At 42.8% G+C, this 16,916-nt stretch overlaps 1 protein-coding gene across 1 annotated transcript in view; it reads left to right on the forward strand.

Annotated features, from left to right (window-relative positions):
• The first annotated feature begins 1,031 nt into the window (after positions 1–1,031).
• LOC116359858 (zinc finger protein GLIS2) overlaps positions 1,032–16,916 on the forward strand; it is a 63,750-nt gene continuing 47,865 nt past the window's right edge. The window contains 1 exon segment of the mRNA XM_074933805.1: positions 1,032–2,239. The gene's annotated coding sequence lies outside the window, so the exon portion shown is untranslated.

Consider the following 16,916-nt stretch of genomic DNA (forward strand, 5'->3'; position numbering starts at 1 on the left):
CACGTTAATATAGGCTATGTTTATTTGTGTACTTTAGTGTGAGTGTATTTGCCTATGAATGTACCACTAGGTACCAGCCACTATAGGTCCAAACAGTTCTGTACACAACATAGGTGTTGCATAACTTCCTAGTTACTTAACGTCTGCCCCAGACATATTAACCCATATGTTCCCAGAGACAGACGTATTCACCCAATATCATGCACAATTTACATGATCAATTATGAAGTTATGTTGGACTTGATCATTAGTCCTAGTCTTGGGAGAGCTAGACATATATGTGCAACCCAGCACTAAAACACCAGACACAACTGGGCGGCAGGTAGCCTAGTGGTTAGAGTGTTGGGTGAGTAACCAAAAGATTGCTGGTTCAAATACCCACGCCAACAAGGTGAAAAATCAGAAATCTGTCAATGTGCTCTTGAGCAAGGCAGTTAAATCTAATTTGCTCCATGGGCTCTGTACCACTATGTCTGACCCTGTAAAACAACCAATTTCACTGCATGTGACAATTAAACATGTATTATTATTAACTACTCGTCAAGATAATATGGCGTATTAATGATGGGCTGGAACAAAAGCCTGCTCACTTTGTAGCTCATGACCAGATTGGAGAGTCAAAATTCACAATTTACTGTTACTGACACGACCTCTGGTGGTTGGATGAGGTAAAACAATGTTACTGGTTCAGCACTTACCTGGAACCCCATAATTGCTCTGGGGTTTTTGGTACTCCGAGGCAGTGTATCGGAGTTCTCCCTAAGCAACACAAGTGGGCTATACCTAATGGTGTACTGCAATAATTATTAGGGCTATGGGCCTAGGTATGTGCCACCTATTGCATTAGGAATTCATTGACTTGGTAGGTAGCCTAAGTACATTGATTGGTCCCTGTCATTTCCTAAAATTAATTTAGTAATTGAATAACAATACACAAAAAGATAGGCATTTATATAGGTATATTTATAATAGTACTATTTTCTCCCATCATCTCTAATAAACTGAACGCGAATGAATAGAAAATAAGCAAATGCCACTTATAAGACACCAAAACAACTAGAAACACGTTTGTTGAATATAAAGAAGTTAACGGGTTAAATATGAACACCAAATATGTGGCAAGGAGTTTTTTTTAAAGAAGCTCAGCAATTTCCTGTTTAAACTTGGGAAAACAGAGACGTGTCCAGTAACACAGATGCGTTAAAACATGCAAACCAATTGTCTCCTAACACATAAATATCCCTTATGATTTTCTGTATGGTTCATTGTAAGAGTTAAAGCGGGTTAAAGAAAACGGTATGTTCAGCGGAGAAAGAAAGAGACTTATTTTGAGAGGAGCTGAGGACTGACTGCCCATGGTGGATGGGCGGAGCAGCAAGCATGCGCTGAGCTGGCAGAGCCCGGGCTAGTCTGCTGCGCGCGAGGAGAGGGAGATCACGGGCTGGCTCGGGTCCTCTCAGACGGACGCGGGGAGACCACCTTACCAAACACGTCTCCTTGAGGACTAAATAGGCGAGAACAGAAAAGAGCAAGAGGGAGAGTGAGAGACAGGGAGAAATAGAAGAATAGAAATCTATAAGGACAACACCTCCGTTTGTAACCACAGGGAGTCGGCATCTGGAAACATAACGAGCGAAGAAGACCCCCCCCCCCCCCCTCGCGACATCTCTCGGCTCTGTATCTCCCAGCGCACCCCTCCTATAGCCTACTCCCTGGAGAACGACCACCCATTGAACACCCTAATTGACCAGCGTTGCCATTAAGCGATGCACTTTGAATCCAAGACGAAACCGAACGCGTAATTTTGATGCACATTTTACAACCAGTGATCTTAATTTTCCACAACGGAACAGTTTAGACTATGGATACAGTTTAGGGTGTTTAGCCTAAAATGAACGGGTTTCTGGCGACGAGAAATTATCTCATCCCCGGTAACTGACATCAACACTATACTATTATCTCGTATTGCTTGTGAAATAGTCTTATCGTCTTTGTTTTATTCCATTTTCCATTTTCTTTTTCAAACCAATGTTCTGGGAACGGCCTCACTCGACACATACTATTGTATTTAGACGTGTCAGCTTCCTTTAGTGCTTTGAAAGAGGACAACATTACAGAATTAAAAGGGGAAATTGTCATCGAGAGGCTCTTGCACAAACATACGGAGTGGAAAGTTTGTTGCCGGAGAGGGAATACACCGGAGACATCTCGGCCATATCCACGGGATTTTTTCCCTAAGGTAAGCCCGTTGCCTTCAGCCTACAACTCCCCTATATCCTTCCCTCTATCCTTCTCTGTGTGTCGGGTTATTGTTACACTGGATGACATATAGGCGTTACATCATTTGCCCGGGCAGTTCGTTCCCGTATGGTATATTTGATGTTTGTAAATGTGGTCTTGTGTGTCCGAGATAGTCGGTGAAATGTGAAATGAGCAGAGTTCAAGGAGGACAGGGCGGACTGACCTAATTTCTGAGTCCACAGCGGTGCGCCAGCCCTGCTCCGTTGTCCAGAGCCGCCGCCGCTCCCCCTGGACTGCCTGTCATATCTTTATACACTGGACATGGCATAGGCCTACGTGCACCGCCAGCGTCTGTAATTTACAAAGACACCGTGTCATTCCTCATATTCATAGGGACACGACATGTCTGCTTGACAGTCACACCCAACAAAAAGTAGAATTGCCCCAGAAACACATTTTCAGAGCGCGCATGACAAGCGAGGCCTTACTCTCCTTGTGGGGTTGCGTCGCCTCAAATAGTGAAGCCATATGCGCGGGGCATGTCAAGGATTTCAGTTCTGCGCGATGATGGAATGGAGTCAGATTCAGAACCAGAAGCAGAACACTATCGGTATTATTTCTACCATTACATCAGTTTACTGTGATACATTATCAATATTCAAAGCCCTAAACAAAAACATGCTATTGCAAACCCTAAAGACTCAATGTTCTCTCATAACAGCAGGTGAACAAACAACACTGGGATCCAATAACGGCACTGTCATGAAATATCACCATTGTTATGTTGCCAGTTCCCAATTTAACAAAACATAATTCAGAGTTGCTCTCAAGGGCCAAGCACCCAAACCAATAGCAGACCAGGACAGCTACACTGTCCTGGGCAATGGGGCAGCAGATGATCTGTGTGGGCAGAAGCCTGCATAAAGAGGCTATTTTCCTCCAATTAAGCAATTGCTCTGTCCCTGCGCCTAATGGTGTGCACATTTGGAGCTCGGGGAGCAGGTTTGGGACAGAGCCTCTCCCGATTGGCTGCCTCCCATTGTCCCAGATGAGGCCAGGGGAAAAGGGCGAAGGCCTGCCAAGGCAGAATACAGTTAACCAACCCATGAGGAGGCCTGCTCATTATAAAACATTACATTATGAACCCAGGCATACTCTTACTTTCTGAGGGGGGTTGGATTGGAGGGGGTTGGTTGGGGGCTGGATGAAAGTTTGAATGTTTTCAAGGGGTTGGTGTTTTTGAATATGTTTCTTACGTGTGTGTGTGTAGCCTACTGTGTGTCAAACAGACAGTGAGCATAATATATATAAATATATACATATATATATATATATATATATATATATATATATATATATGAGACTAACTGGAAGGAGGTCTGGCTGGGGGCCCACTGGAGGTTTTGGGGAAGAAGAACAGGAAGAGAAGGGGATATTGACTCTCCTAGAGAGTTGCCTCCCATCCAAGCCCCCTGGCCACTATTTCGTACATAATACTGCTGTGAACTATGAGACTATGTGTCAGGGCCGTATTCCAGGTGCTCTTCACATCTACATAGACACAGGCACATGCATGTGTTCACACACATGAAGACACAGAAAAACACACATATGCATGAACGCATGCACATCCAAACAGGAACGCACGAACGCACACACACACACACACACACACACACACACACACACACACACACACACACACACACACACACACACACACACTAGACGTCGACCGATTATGATTTTTCAACGCCGATACAGATTATTGGAGGACCCCAAAAAAAGCCGATACCGATTAATCGGCCGATTTTAAGCTTTTATTTGTAATAATGACAATTACAACAATACTGAATGAACACTTATTTGAACTTAATATAATACATCAATAAAATCAATTTAGCCTCAAATAAATAATGAAACATGTTTAATTTGGTTTAAATAATGCAAAAACAAAGTGTTGGAGAAGAAAGTAAAAGTGCAATATTTGCCACGTAAAAAAGCTAACGTTTAAGTTCCTTGCTCAGAACATGAGAACATATGAAAGCTGGTGGTTCCTTTTAACATGAGACTTCAATATTCCCAGGTAGGAAGTTTTAGGTTGTAGTTAATATAGGAATTATAGGACTATTTCTCTCTATACCATTTGTATTTCATATACCTTTGACTATTGGATGTTCTTATAGGCACTTTAGTATTGCCAGTGTAACAGTATAGCTTCCGTCCCTCTCCTCGCCCCTACTTGGGCTCAAACCAGGAACACATCGACAACAGCCACCCTCGATGCATCGTTACCCATCACTCCACAAAAGCCACAGTCCTTGCAACCAGAAGGTTGCAAAAACGAATCCCCGAGCTGACAAGGTACAAATGTGTCATTCTGCCCCTGAACTTGGCAGTTAACCCACTGTTCTTAGGCCGCCATTGAAAATAAGAATGTGTTCTTAACTGACTTGTCTGGTTAAATAAAGGTGTAAAATAAAATACAATCGTCCCAAAAAATACAGATTTCCGATTGTTATGAAAACTTGAAATCGGCCCTAATTAACCTGCCATTCCGATTAATCGGTCGACCTCTAACACACACCCACCCACCCACCCACCCACCCACCCACCCACCCACACACACAACTCTGTTTAACCAATCAGCTGATGAGCGACAGACTGAGAGATGACTGAGATCAGTTCTCCTGAGAGTTAGTGGTTTTCATCAGACAGCAGCATGGTTAGCCAGCATGGTAATGATTTTCCCACTCACTACAGTATTCATTGCTGCTCTCTGTGAGGCAGTCAGTGAGTCAGTCAGTCTGGCCACAGGCCAGATGTCCACTGATGTCTAGCTGTGTATCTCTGTGGTGGTGATCCTATTCCAAGGTCTCACACCTCAATAGTGTGTGTGTGTGTGTGTGTGCATGCTCTTGTTAGTGTCTGTGTGTGCACACATTTGTCTGTGTGTGTGCTTTTGTAGTTGTGAGTGTGTGTATACACAGAGCATTCTGCCTAGCGCTGTGCATAGTTTTGTCCTGCCTGCATGCTTGGCCAGATGTGGATAGCTTGGACAGCTGTGTGAGGCAACAGTTGGTGCTGTACAGCTCTTCCTGGTTTGGAACTACAGGTTTGACACGGGTACTTTAATGGTCGAGCCCACCACTGAGCTGCAGTCTTTCTCTGGTCCAGTCATACAATAAGGCTCAGTCCCAATGTCCACCCTAAAAGTCCACATACATTTGAAGTCGGAAGTGTACATACACCTTAGCCAAATATATTTAAACTCAGTTTTTCACAATTGCTGACATTTAATCCTAGTAAAAATTCCCTGTCTTAGGTCAGTTAGGATCACCACTTTATTTTAAGAATGTGTAATGTCAGAATTATAGTAGAGAGAATTATTTATTTAAGCTTTTATTTATTTCATCACATTCCTAGTGGGTCAGAAGTTTACATACACTCCATTAGTATTTGGTAGCATTGTCTTTAAATTGTTTAACTTGGGTCAAGCGTTTCGGGAGCCTTCCACAGGCTTCCCACAATAATTTGGGTGATTTTTGGCCCATTCTTCCTGACTGAGCTGGTGTAACAGAGTCAGGTTTGTAGGCCTCCTTGCTCGCACACACTTTTTCAGTTCTTCCCACAAATTTTCTATAGGATTGATGTCAGGGCTTTGTGATGGTCACTCCACTACCTTGACTTTGTTGTCTTTAAGCCATTTTGCCACAACTTTGGAAGTATGCTTGGGGTCATTGTCCATTTGGAAGACCCATTTGCGACCAAGCTTTAACTTCTTGACTGATGTCTTGAGATGTTGCTTCAATATATCCACATAATTTTCCATCCTAATGATGCCATCTATTTTTGTGAAGTCCACCAGTCCCTCCTGCAGCAAAGCACCTCCACAACATGATGCTGCCACCTCCTTGCTTCACGGTTGGGATGGTGTTCTTCGGCTTGCAAGTCTCCCCCTTTTTCCTCCAAACATAACGATGGTCATTATGGCCAAACAGTTCTATTTTTGTTTCATCAGACCAGAGGACATTTCTTCAAAAAGTATGATTTTTGTCCCCATGTGCAGTTGCAAACCGTAGTCTGGCTTTTTAATGGCCGTTTTTGAACAGTGGCTTCTTCCTTGCTGAGCGGCCTTTCAGGTTATGTCGATATAGGACTTGTTTTACTGTTTACTTTTACTTTACTCTGATACTTTTGTACCTGTTTCCTCCAGCATCTTCACAAGGTCCTTTGCTGTTGTTCTGGGATTGATTTGCACTTTTCACACCAAAGTGCGTTCATCTCTAGGAGACAGAATGCATCTCCTTCCTGAGCGGTATGACGGCTGCGTGGTCCCATGGTGTTTATACTTGCGTGCTATTGTTTGTACAGATGAACATGGTACCTTCAGGCATTTGGAAATTGCTCCCAAGGATGAACCAGACTTGTGGAGGTCCACAATTTTTTTTCTGAGGTCTTGGCTGATTTCTTTTGAGTTTCCCATGATGTCAAGCAAAGAGGCATTGAGTTTGATAGTAGGCCTTGAAATACATCCACAGGTACACCTCCAATTGATTCAAATGATGTCAATTAGCCTATCAGAAGCTTCCAAAGCCATGACATAATTTTCTGTAATTTTCCAAGCTATTTAAAGGCACAGTTAACTTAGTGTATGTTATTTTCTGACCCACTGGAATTGTGATACAGTGAATTATAAGTGAAATAATCTGTCTGGTAACAATTGTTGGAGGAATTGTCCTAACCGACTTGTCCTAACCGACTTGCCAAAACTGTAGTTTGATAACAAGAAATTTGTGGAGTGATTGAAAAACAAGTTTTAATGACTCCAACCTAAGTGTATGTAAACATCCAACTTCAACTGTAGAATGAGGAGTCTATTGGAACTTTAGTAGTGTGCTTTGCTAGTACATCGTGCTAGTTGGAACATAGCCTTTAGGAAGCTTGCCTTAGACAGTCAACTAAGAGTGTCAATGAAGGTTTAGTCTGCAAGCATACATTATGTACTGTAGATGTACTCAGTTTATTAGGTACACCAATCTAGTACTGGGTCAGACCCCCCTTTGCCTCCAGAACAGTCCTGAATTCTTCAGGGCATGGAAATGTTGCTCAATTGTTATCAAGGGACCTAACATGTGCCAGGAAAACATTCCTCACACCATTACACCTCCGCCACCAGCCTGTACCGTTGACACCAGGCAGGATGGGGCCATGGACTCACGCTGCTTACGCAAAATCCTGACTCTGCTGTCAGCATGATAAAACAGGAACTGGGATTCGGCGGATCAGGCAATGTTTTTCCACCACTCAGTTGTCCAATGTCGGTGATCATGTGCCCACTGGAGCCATTTCTTCATGTTTTTAGCTGATAGGAGTGGAACCCGGCGGTGTTGTCTGCTGCAATAGCCCATCTGTGACAAGGACTGACGAGTTGTGCGTTTGAAGATGCCGTTCTGCACACCACTGTTGTACTGCGCCATTATTTGCCTATTTGTGGATATAAATCATATAGCAGTCCTGACTTCTTTTGGCCAGAATATAAATTCCTACTAAACTAAATGGAAGAGCCATGGTTCCCCAAGATGACAGGCAAGAGGTAAAGAATATTAGACTCATCATTCTAACAATAACCTACACACAGCAAAATATCAAAATCAATAGAAACCACATTCCTGTTGTTGAAAGTACCAACAGATGCTAGAACCTTGAGAATGGTTTACCAAGAAAAAACGTCCAAACGGACTAATTCAAGTTAAAAAAGGAGTAAAACGTCCAAACAGACTAATTCAAGTTAAAAAAGGAGTAGAACGTCCAAACAGACTCATTCAAGTTAAAAAGGATAAGAACGTCCAAACGGACTAATTCAAGTTAAAAAGGATAAGAACGTCCAAACGGACTAATTCAAGTTAAAAAGGAGTAAAACGTCCAAACAGACTAAAAAGGAGTAAAACGTCCAAACAGACTAATTCAAGTTAAAAAAGGAGTAGAACGTCCAAAACAGACTCATTCAAGTTAAAAAGGATAAGAACGTCCAAACGGACTAATTCAAGTTAAAAAGGATAAGAACGTCCAAACGGACTAATTCAAGTTAAAAAGGAGTAAAACGTCCAAACAGACTCATTCAAGTTAAAAAGGATAAGAACGTCCAAACGGACTAATTCAAGTTAAAAAGGAGTAGAACGTCCAAACAGACTAATTCAAGTTAAAAAGGATAAGAACGTCCAAACGGACTAATTCAAGTTAAAAAGGATAAGAACGTCCAAACGGACTAATTCAAGTTAAAAAGGATAAGAACGTCCAAACAGACTAATTCAAGTTAAAAAGGAGTTGGAGCACTCATCAAAAAACGCAGAGATTGATTTCTTGTTGCTCACTTTAATCCACTAGAACCTGCACCACTGAAATGAATCCAGGTAAGACAACCAAAGAGAACTGATAGCCGAGCGCTTTTAAGGCTCTCACACATCTCACCAAATGTGGATCTACCGTTTATCTTCAGATCGTTCAGCCCGCTGTGTTTTAGGGACCACATGCTGTCATGTCAAGACTGCCGTCATTTTTCACGCGATTCTACAAGTTAAATTGGTGCGCACTCGTTTCGCAAATTACATTCAGAGGTGCTAAGTACACTGAGCCAGCAGATGCTATTGGTGTGTCTGAGCATTTACTCTGTAGCTTGTTTAAACTTTCAGTGTCACAGCCACTGCTTGGAGAATGGAGAGCCCAGTTAGACACTCTGGGACTACGTGTGTCTGATTTAATATCTCAGTGGGATGCCAATAGCAGCCAGTGGATTACGGTCGGGCTGAAAGGCAACGCAGCAGCAGGGGTCCTGGATTAGAGCGGCCAGTGAATGTCGAGGCACGCAGTGGAGACAAGTGGGGACAAGCCGAGACAACTCCCTCACACTCACACACTTATCAGCACCGCGAGGGACTCCAGGAGAAGCCTACCCCCACCCACCCACTTATCTGGAGCTATGGCTCCTCGTGGCGGGAGTGTCACCCGCTCAATCACAGGGTTCAGTCAAGAGGCTGGTTTTCCAAAAGCCTTCCACGCTGAGGTAGTAGTTTAGTTCTCTTGACTAGCTGAGGTAGTAGTTTAGTTCTCTTGACTAGCTGAGGTAGTAGTTTAGTTCTCTTGACTAGCTGAGGTAGTAGTTTAGTTCTCTTGACTAGCTGAGGTAGTAGTTTAGTTCTCTTGACTAGCTGAGGTAGTAGTTTAGTTCTCTTGACTAGCTGAGGTAGTAGTTTAGTTCTCTTGACTAGCTGAGGTAGTAGTTTAGTTCTCTTGACTAGCTGAGGTAGTAGTTTAGTTCTCTTGACTAGCTGAGGTAGTAGTTTAGTTCTCTTGACTAGCTGAGGTAGTAGTTTAGTTCTCTTGACTAGCTGAGGTAGTAGTTTAGTTCTCTTGACTAGCTGAGGTAGTAGTTTAGTTCTCTTGACTAGCTGAGGTAGTAGTTTAGTTCTCTTGAATAGCTGAGGTAGTAGTTTAGTTCTCTTGAATAGCTAAGGCCGGGATTTAAACAAACCGCAATCCGTAGACATCGTACTGCACTTGACATTTAAATACCATTTCCCTGTAGTTGTCCCGTGTTTCTCCTCACTGACACGAGCGTTGAACACACCGTTTCTTGGTTTAAAACAGTGGTATTCAAACTTCTTCGGCGAGAACCCCAAATCTAATGATACAACCTTAAAATCTGCTAATTCTTATTTTCACATAAAACATAACCTTCAATCCTTTAAATGTTTATCTCAAAATTAAGAGAACCAATACAAATATTTTCCCCGACTGAATAGCACTGTTTGAAAATAACTCCATGTGATAGAATGACATTATCACGTGATAACTATACTGTTCCTGAACCTTTTTTCTGGGATATTAAGTATGTTGCTATCTATGTCTATCTACACTGAGTGTAAACTATCAAAATAAAGGAAATCGCACATATAAACTCCCAGCAATTGAATGGGTATTTACCAATGTTTCGGCATCACTGTGCCTTCCTCAGGGTCTGTGATGCCGAAACGCTGGTAAAACCCCATTAAATTGCTGGGAGTTTATACATGGAGTGTGCGACTTTCTTTATTTTGATAGTTTATAGTTTATTCGCCGTTAGTCAGCACCTCCACACAAACTATTTTTTCTGGGTGTGTGCCAGCTCATGTTTTTTAATCTACACTGAGTGTACACAACATCATGGACAAAACATTGAGACAGTTGAGACATGGATTGTGTGTTATTCAGAGGGGGAATGGGCAAGACTAAATATTTAAGTGCCTTTGAACGGGGTATGGTAGTAGGTGCCAGGCACACCGCTTTTAAAAAATCTAGAACTGCAACGCTTCTGGGTTTTTTATGCTCAACAGTTTCCTGTGTGTGTCAAAAATGGTCCATTCACACAACTGTGGGAAGCATTGGAGTCAACATGGGCCAGTATCCCTGTGGAACGCTTTGGACACCTTGTAGAGTCCATGCCCGGATCAATTGAGGCTGTTCTGAGGGCACAAGGGGGAGGGGTGTCCTTAATGTATTGTACACTCAGTGTGTATCTATACGTCTATCTATCTATACTTGTCAGAAAGGAAAAGTGACTGGTGCTGCTGTGACGTCTCTGATGGTGAGCTGCAGGGATTGTCCCCTCCATGGTGTAGGGAAATGGGATTGAGGGTATAAAATGATGTGTCCCTGATGGGATTTTCAGGCCTCAAGTAAATCCTGTTAAATTGCAGTTTATTTGTGTACGTGTCTGTTTGTTTGTGTGTCAGAGAGAGAGAGAGAGACAGAGAGAGAGAGAGAGAGAGAGAGAGAGAGAGAGAGGGAGGGAGGGAGGGAGGGAGAGAGAGAGAGAGAGAGAGAGAGAGAGAGAGAGAGAGAGAGAGAGAGAGAGAGAGAGAGAGAGAGAGAGAGAGAGAGAGAGAGAGAGAGAGAGAGAGAGAGAGAGAGAGAGAGAGAGACAGAGGGAGAGGGAGAGGGAGAGAGAGAGATGAGATAGAGAGCCTACTGAACTCTCAGTCAACTATGCCCTTTATGCTTGTTGGAACAACTCGGCTGCCACCTGTTTTGGAGGGAAACAGAATCACAATATCAGAGATGAGCAGCTTAATAAAACACAGCCGTTTGTACCAACTGCTGTGAGGAGTTGGAATGGAATGTTACTGCGTCAAACTGATCACTGCCATGGAGGTAGAATTCTTACTAACTTTGTAATCATCTACAGGTGGAAATGATTGTGTTTCTGTCACAGTCACAATGGTAACCATACGCACGCACACACACACACACACACGCACACGCACACACACACACACACACACACACACACACACACACACACACACACACACACACACACACACACACACACACACACACACACACACACACACACACGCACACGCACACGCACACACACAATATGGTGGCTGGTCTCACTGTCTCCAGCCCAGCCACAGACTAATGGGGCAGATTGAGACTCCCTATAGGGAGATGCAAACAGTTCACATGCATCTGAAGGAAGGGGAAATCATACATGAAGAGAGAGAGCAACCCACATTACCACACCTCATAGACAGAAGTCAGGATATAGTAAAGATGATTAAGTGGGCTACATACAGATTCCTTAGTTGTATCACTAACAGTGATGACAATATGGGAGGGCCTAGAAGCCTAGCTGTATATTCATAGGGTTGGTTTCCCAGACACAGATTAGGACTAGTCCTGGACTAAAAAGCATTCTCAATGCTTAAATGTGCTTATTTGTCCAGGCATAGGCTTAATCTATGTCTGGGAAACTGGCCCATACTATCTGCTGCTATGAGACTGGGAGTAGGTGACACACACATATTCTGGATAGTTTCAACATGAGGTGTCTGTGTGGTGTGGTGATGGCCAGCCAGACTCCTGGACCTACACAGAGAGTAGAGACAGAACTGCCATAAAGACCGTAGCGAAACCTGACTCACTCGAGCTGAGAGGCGAGGGCTCCTATTCACAAATTGTCTCAGAGAATAGGGGCTCTATTTTGGGCTGGCGGTAAGGAGGCGCAAGTGTCAAACGCACGTTAGTTTGCAATTTCGTCTTGTAAAAACTGCCGCATTGGCATTTTCCAGCCCTTACGCCAGGTTCGGCAATTGAACTGTCTAACAACGATTGACTTGCGCTGAGGTGGGAGGGGCGGAAATATTTGTCCTTAAAAACACGTGCCAATATGGCAATTTCAGTGAGCCTACCTGGGGATATTTAAGAGCGACTTAAAGCTGATCATAGCGGTATTTTGCCAGTGGAGGCGCACACAGTAGCCTAATATACATCACCAATGTTTATAAAAAAATCACAAGCAGCAAAACAGTCATTTCTCTTTTTATATTGGACATTATTTTTGTCCAGCTTCTGTGAAACGTTTGTACTCATTATGTGGGATTCCCATTGCATGAAAGGTGTCAGTAAACTGTAGGAAGCATGTTTAGGAACATCAAGTTATTAAATAAAATGCGTCTTCCCCTTGTCTCTGTTGGACCTAACTGTCAAAACGTGGGAATTCCGATCGATGTCTGTGGTGCTGAATCTGCTTGTAGGCTATATTTACCTGTTTGTTCGTTTACTTGTCACGTGGTAAAGTCACTACTTTCTTTTAACTCGTGTGAAAAGTTTGGATGTGGGTAAAACCCTCCGAAGTCTATGTTGTTTCAGGCCTAATATTACAAGCCCACGGGGAGCAATTTTTTAAAACAAGTTGTTTAGTTTTATTCGATTTTGATTAGAATTATTCACTGTGTTGTTAGATGTTACCACTAGTGAAACAATCTGGTTTATTGACAACGCTAGACACGTCCATGGCTCAGACATAATGCATTTTACAGTAGGCTTATATCACTGGGAATGCTATGTTAACAGTATATTTCCATATTGAAGCCATGCAATTACTGTTCAAAAACATATTCAACATATTTAGCAAATATGGGACAGGCCAAAATGGTGTTATTTTGTTTGTGTAGATGATTTAACACAATAGGCCACAACGGACTAACATTCATTCAGAGTGGATGACAACACAATACATACAAGACTGTAAAAACACAACTTCAAAAGACACATACAGTGCCTTGCGAAAGTATTCGGCCCCCTTGAACTCTAGCACGCCCAATTTTTCAGTTTTTGATTTGTTAAAAAAGTTTGAAATATCCAATAAATGTCGTTCCACTTCATGATTGTGTCCCACTTGTTGATTCTTCACAAAAAAATACAGTTTTATATCTTTATGTTTGAAGCCTGAAATGTGGCAAAAGTTCGCAAAGTTCAAGGGGGCCGAATACTTTCGCAAGGCACTGTATTTAGCCATGGAGCACATTCTGATTGGCCTCGACACATAATCAACCTGTTTATTGATGAAAACCCAGCTCTTTCACCTCTCCACCCTGTACTGTGTCCTTAATTCTGGTTATGAAAATAGAATAAATACTTCTGACACCCCGAACCCATAGCTACCGCCAGTGCTTAGATTTTCCATTGCATTAGGTTTGTTAAAATAGAGCTATATGACTGCTGATCTAGGACCAGTTTCATCTTTTAGATCAAATTGAATAAGATTACATGGACGGGGGAACTGATCCTAGACCAACCCTCCTACGCTTTATAAATATGGCCCATTCGCCCCTGGGCTCGTCTATAGCAGTGCTGATCTAGGACAAGTTTTGCCATTAGATTGTAATGAATATTATTACTTGGACAAGTGGGGGGGGGGGGGTCCTAGATCCTGATCTGATCCTAGATCAGCACTTCTACTCTGAGTTATGAATTTGGGTCCAGGCCAGTAAAACCACTCCTATCTGGCTGGGCCTCGGCCCCGACCCTCCCAGTCCACAGACCATGCATACCTCTCCAGTTAAACTGTAACCACTAATCACAACAAGGCCTCACCGTTTCCTCCTTGAAACAGATACTCTGGGGGTTGTTTCATTAACCTGTATTTACTGTAGTCCCCCCAGTCCTGATCACCTGAATGGGATGGACGTCCCAGAAGAGAACAGTTGAAGTCAGGAACTAAGGTAGGATATGCCATGGTGAACTTGAATGCTCCTCTGCGCTATGGGTTCAGTTCCCTTGCTGTTTGTCTGCAGGGCTGCATTTCCAAAATAAACACTGACAATTCTGTGCCTCACCCCCAGGCGCCACCCGCCTTACAGTACCCCTCCCTCCCTCCAGCTGCCCTGTGTTTCTGGAGTGAGAGAACTTCAGCTCTGAGACATCTTAAAAACAATAGACAGACCAGACAACTTGATGGGGGAAAGTCTGAGTATTAACACAGAAGACAGGAGGAAAGCCAAAGTTATAACAAAAACAGAAATGAACAAAACAATGGAGAGGAGTTCATTTGATGAAGTTTTCTATAGTTTGTTGGTTGACAATAACAGTAATAACAGACAATAACAGCAATGACTAGGTAATATAGGTCATACAGAACATTAAGCTCCCAAATGAGCGCTCTGCATCTAGAGCTCGCAAGAGCTCTAAAACGGTATGAGAGCTCTACTATATGAGCTCTGAGCATTAGACAACGTTAGTTGCATTCAATCCTTTCTAGGTTATAATCCCTAGGTCATACTTAACATTTAGCTCCCAAATGAGAGCTCTGCATCTAGAGTTTGCAGGAGCTAAAACTGCTGAAGAGCTCTACTATATGAGCCTCCATGAGCTCTGATGAGTAACTTTTTTATTTTATTTTTTACAAAACTATACTATGCATACTCTACTGTAGCGCTTGCAAACACTCTAAAGCTGACTGAGAGCTCTAATATATGTTCTCTAGCAGTAACATTAACATTTAGTTACCAAATGAGAGCTCTACATTTAGAGCACACAGGAGCTTTAAAGATGTCTAAGAGCTCTACTATATGAGCTCTGGTCAGTAACATTAATTACCAAAGGAGAGCTCTACTATATGAGCTCTGGTCAGTAACATTAATTACCAAATGAGAGCTCTACTATATGAGCTCTGGTCAGTAACATTAGTTACCAAATGAGAGCTCTACTATTTGAGCTCTGGTCAGTAACATTAGTTACCAAATGAGAGCTCTACTATTTGAGCTCTGGTCAGTAACATTATTTACCAAATGAGAGCTCTACTATTTGAGCTCTGGTCAGTAACATTAGTTACCAAATGAGAGCTCTACTATTTGAGCTCTGGTCAGTAACATTAGTTACCAAATGAGAGCTCTACTATTTGAGCTCTGGTCAGTAACATTATTTACCAAATGAGAGCTCTACTATTTGAGCTCTGGTCAGTAACATTAGTTACCAAATGAGAGCTCTACTATTTGATCTCTGGTCAGTAACATTAGTTACCAAATGAGAGCTCTACTATATGAGCTCTGGTCAGTAACATTAGTTACCAAATGAGAGCTCTACTATATGAGCTCTGGTCAGTAACGTTAATTACCAAATGAGAGCTCTACTATATGAGCTCTGGTCAGTAACGTTAATTACCAAATGAGAGCTCTACTATATGAGCTCTGGTCAGTAACGTTAATTACCAAATGAGAGCTCTACTATATGAGCTCTGGTCAGTAACGTTAATTACCAAATGAGAGCTCTACTATATGAGCTCTGGTCAGTAACGTTAATTACCAAATGAGACTACGTAGAGCTTGCAGAAGCTCTAACGCTGTCAGAAAGCTCTGCGGTAGGGTACAGCAGCAGTTTAACTGGGACCACAGCTGGTTTGTATTATTATTTACTTACGTGGCCAACACCCTCCCTGGATTCTCTGGTATACAGACCTACAATATTATATAACGCTGCAGCAATGCAATATGTAAATATAAGGAAGGCACGTGAATATGTACAGGTGTAGGATCTTAATTTGACCACCCTGTTGTTGAAGGAAATGCAAACTTGTAATGTATTCAAGGCTAAAAAGGCTTTTAAAGTTTGTAATTTCCACTCTAAAATGTCAGACTTGATTAGCTCAAACTAAAAATGTATCAACCCCTACACAAAGTCCATGAATTACAATCCACACAATAATTCACATTTCCTGTTGCTGCTGGATTATTTTTCTGCAGTGAGAATCTGGTCGAATTAAGATTCTACATATGTAAATATGTGTTTGTTCTAGGGGAGAGAGAGAGAGTGGAGTGAGAGGAGAGAGAGTGTGGAGAGAGACAATGATATTCAATAAGTGGATGAGGAGAAATAGAAGGACAGATTGAAAGAGGGAGTGATTCTGTAAGGGGGATGAGAAAGGACGGCGGGAGGGAGGAAGAAAGAAAAAAAAGTGTATGAGGCATTTGTGAGAGAGAAACAAGGCCCTCTCAAGTCTGGGCCTGGGCTTGGCTCTGTGTCTGCCTGTGCCTGGGCAAATCCCATTCCTGTCAGCAGAGAGCTCCCTCTGAGGCTCTGCCCTTGCCCTGCCTCTTCACTCCTCCTCCACCCACCTCCCACACCTGACTCCCTGTGACTCCTTCTGTCTCTTTTTTTAACCTCCCTTTTCTTTCACTTTCTCCTCCCCTCCTTCCTCTCCTCCCCTGCTCCCCTACACCCACCCTCTGACTTCAGCTCCCCCCTCTCTCCCTCCTTCCTCTCCTCCCCTGCTTCCCTACACCCACCCTCTGACTTCAGCTCCCCCCTCTCTCCCTCCTTCCTCTCCCCCCCTGCTCCCCTACACCCACCCT

The sequence above is a fragment of the Oncorhynchus kisutch genome, unplaced genomic scaffold (genome assembly GCF_002021735.2).
Source record: "Oncorhynchus kisutch isolate 150728-3 unplaced genomic scaffold, Okis_V2 Okis06b-Okis10b_hom, whole genome shotgun sequence".
NCBI lineage: Eukaryota > Metazoa > Chordata > Actinopteri > Salmoniformes > Salmonidae > Oncorhynchus > Oncorhynchus kisutch.